Here is a 4,246-nt window from a genome sequence, read left to right as displayed (position 1 = left end):
TATATATACATACATACATACATACACACACACACATTTTGATGTAGCAAGTCACTTTTTACGTAAAGCTTGTAGTGTAGCTTACTACAATTCTCTAGGGATAGCTTCCCTGTAGCTTAGCTACATTTAATTGAGTGTAACTTTTAGCTTAGCTTACCACATTTTCAAAGTAGCTTGCTCATCACTGGTTATGATCATAACTGCGGTATTGTTGAAGTACTCAAAATGTATTTATACAGGTACCAAAAAAGCTTTAAACAAACATGCAATATACCTTCCTTTACAAACAACTGTTGTTCTGACTTCCAAAGAGCCATACTGTATTATTGTTTGAACATCCCATCCCATCCCATTTTCTACCACTTATTCCCTTTCGGGGTCGCGGGGGGCGCTGGCGCCTATCTCAGCTACAATATTTGTGTAAATATGTTCTTCTGTTTTACTTTGTCTTGTATTCATGTTAGCATTTAAGCGGCACTAGTGTGTATGTGATTGCCATTGCCAATGAATGCTGATCACAAATGTTGATCCTTTCTGGCTGACACTATTTACTTAAGTCGCCTGGCTGACAAGCTAACAAATAATTATGTATACAGCCACTCCCCTGAATTAATAATAATCACCTCCATTACAGAAACTAAACCATAATTCTCAGTAACTTAAGTAACATTATCTTGTACAATTTCACTGGAGGATGAGATAAAAAAAACATGTTACACACAGAGCAAGCCAGGAGTAGGCATTAGCTAACCGCTAAATTAAGAGGGCGGATCCGTCCATAAATTACTCGTCAACACCAAGGTTTTCAATCATCCCATCCATTTTCTGCCGCTTGTCCCTTACAGGATCGCGGGGGGTGCTGGAGCCTATCCCACTAAGGTTTTTTCACTTACTCTATAGTTTTATTGAATCAACAATCTTTTTGCTGTTGGTTTTGTTCATGTTTACAAATTCAAAGAATAATTCCCTGGATACAGAAGGACTTCAAGGGCAAAAACGAAAGGGGTTTAAACGATGACAGTTTTTACTTCTTCTTTTAGTTATTGTGTACCATTAATTTTGTTTTGATCAAACGCTTGTATGTCATAAAACAGAAAAAGGGACTAGTTAAAATATTGTGTTGATATTGCTAAACATTCAATAGCAAATTTTACAGTTAGGGATCGGTATCAGTATTGGTATTGGTCATGAATAATTGGTATCAGAATCGATAGCTTAAAATCTCTTTATACTGTGTCACACATGAATAAAGTACTGTACGTCCGTTTGAAAAATGTGTCAGTTTTATATTGAAAGTGAGCTCACATTACTTCCTGTTTAGTTTTTGTTTTACGTAGGAGTGCAAGACAAACCCCTCCAAGCAGCCAACATCCTGACTGGGCATCAGGCCACCTCCTCTTCCTCCTCCCCAAACTGACGATTATAACCAGAAAAGGAAGTCTTTATTTTGGTCATTAGCGGCAGAGGCTCCTGAGGGGCGGATATTGCACTAACTGGGGTGTAAACATTTAGAGCAGCACCTTGGGGCCGTTCTCCAAATCCCATTTGTTTGACTTATTAGCAAGGCGGTCCAGGCGGATGAGCACTGAGATGGATGCAAGGGAATTAAAAACATCAGTGCATATGCTGTGTGCCTCCGCTGTCAGCAGCTATTGAGGCTGGCCTCCTCAAATGAAACATTGCAGAAGGGCAGGGCACGTCTCTTTGTTTGTTAATAAATAAACATACAGTAAGCTTGTTAGTATTTTATAACATTTCCTGTGGATACAAATCAGATACTGCTCAGTTTGAGGGCAAACAAGGGGGAGAGATGCACGGTAACCCTGAGAGAGAATCTAATTCAGCATGAAGTCGACCCCTACACACCCCCATCCTGAGACTCTTTCTTCTCCAACAGTTATCACTTACTCAAATAGTCCACTGGAATAAACTCTGTGTGTCAATTCAAAAGAATAATCACATCTGCACGGTTTTACAGCCAAACAGCAAGGGCAAACTTGAAGTTTAGGCAGGAGCATCCATCATAAACTTGTGTCTCCAAACATTGAATTATTAATAGGAGGACATACAAATAGAACTCCAGTGGCCCCGCCTTAAACAAGCATTTGTAGTAGGGATGTAGCGATTACCAGTAATGGTGCCAACTGTAAATATGACACCCTGATTGATAACCACAATTCCATAAAGTCTCGGACTTTTGATAGCGTTCATTTCCAAGGTGAAGAAAGCTAGTGCGCCAATCAATCAGTCAATCAATATGAACATTTTACATCATGGTTATTGTGACCAAAACCATCATGGTTATAGTTATTGTTGAATCTGCTCATGTACTCCTTATACACACAAATAAACAAAACAATTACTATGATAAATTGATTCTAGTGTTGTCCAGATACCAATATTTTGGTACCGGTACCAAAAGTATTTTGGTACTTTTACTAAATAAAGGGGACCACAAAAAATCATCATTAGCTTTTTTTAACAAAAAAATCTTAGGGTACATTAAACATTTTTATTAATGTAATTTAGTCATTAAATAAAATAGAACATACTAGACAACTTGTCTTTGAGTAGCAAGTAAACAAACAAAGGCTCTTAATTACTCTGCCAACCTATGCAGTTTACATATTGTGTCATTTATCATTCTATTATTTTGTCAACCTTATGAGGGACAAACTGTAAAAATGGATTATGATTCTACTTGTTCTTTTACTGTTGATATCTGATTACTTTCTGTTTTAACATGTTTTATCTACACTTCTGTTAAAATGCAATAATCACTTTTTCTTCTGTTTGTTACTTTACATTAGTTTTGGATGATACCACAAATTTGGGTATCAATCTGATACCAAGTAGTCACAGGATCATACATTGGTCATATTCAAAATCCTCATGTGTCCAGGGACATATTTCCTGAGTTTATAAGCATAATATACATTTAAAATAAACAAAAGATGATTTTGTAAAGTTAAAAAATATCAATGTAATCATGGTAGTATCGACTAGATATGCTATTGTACTTGGTGTCATTACAGTGGATGTTAGGTGCTGCAAATCTTTGGGTGTACCACGATTCGATTCAATATTGATTCTTGGGGTCCCGATTCGATAATATATCCATGTTTTCCATTCAGCGCGATTCTCGATTCAAAAACGATATTTTTCGATTCAAAACGATTCTGTATTCATTCAATACATAGGATTTCAGCAGGATCTACCCCAGTCTGCTGACATGCTAGCAGAGTAGTAGATTTTTTTTAAAAAGCTTTTATAATTATAAAGGATTATGTTTTATTAACTGATTGCAATAATGTAAATTTGTTTTAACTATTAAACGAACCAAAAATATGACTTATTTTATCTTTGTGAAAACATTGGACACAGTGTGTTGTCAAGCTTATGAGATGCGATGCAAGTGTAAGCCACGGTGACACTATTGTTCTTTTTTTAAAAATGTTATAAATGTCTAATGATAATATAAATAAGGGATTTTTAATCACTGCTATGCTGAAATTATAACTGATATTAATACTGTTGTTGATAATATTCATTTTTCTTTCACTACATTTGGTTTGTTCTGTGTCGTGTTTGTGTCTTCTCTCAATTGCTCTGTTTATTGCAGTTCTGAGTGTTGCTGGGTCAGGTTTGGTTTTGGAAATGGATTGCATTGTTATGGTATTGCTGTGTAGTAGTTTGTTGGATTGATTAAAAAAAAAGAAAATACAAAAAAAAGAAAGTCGATTTTTTTTAAAATGAGAATCGATTCTGAATCGCAGAACGTATTTGATTCGAATCGTATTCGAATAGATTTTTTCCCACACTCCTAATGCCGATCCACCAATAGTGTTTGTTTACATTGTAATTGTCCCAGAAAAGTTGGTGCTGCAGGGAATTTGTTCTGTAGTGTTTATTTTGTGTTGCGGTGCAAATATTCTTCCAAAATGTGTTTGTTGTTGTTTAGTGTGGTTTCACTATATGATACATGTTTATGACAGTGTTTAGTGTGGTTTCACTAATTGGAACATATTTATGACAGTGTGGGCATTACCATGAATTGATTTGCTTGGACCTCGACTTAAACAAGTTGAAAATCTTATACGAGTGTTACCATTTAGTGGTCAATTGTACGGAATATGTACTGTACTGTGCAATCTAATAAAAGTTTCAAGCTATTAAAATCGTTCATACTGCCACCCTTAGTGTGACATGTATGGCTGTTGAGTAAGTATGCATTTCATTCGCTCGT

Source organism: Nerophis ophidion, linkage group LG16 (assembly GCF_033978795.1).
Source record: "Nerophis ophidion isolate RoL-2023_Sa linkage group LG16, RoL_Noph_v1.0, whole genome shotgun sequence".
NCBI classification, from domain to species: domain Eukaryota; kingdom Metazoa; phylum Chordata; class Actinopteri; order Syngnathiformes; family Syngnathidae; genus Nerophis; species Nerophis ophidion.
The sequence above is the reverse complement of the archived record's forward strand: the minus strand, read 5'-3'. Positions refer to the sequence as shown.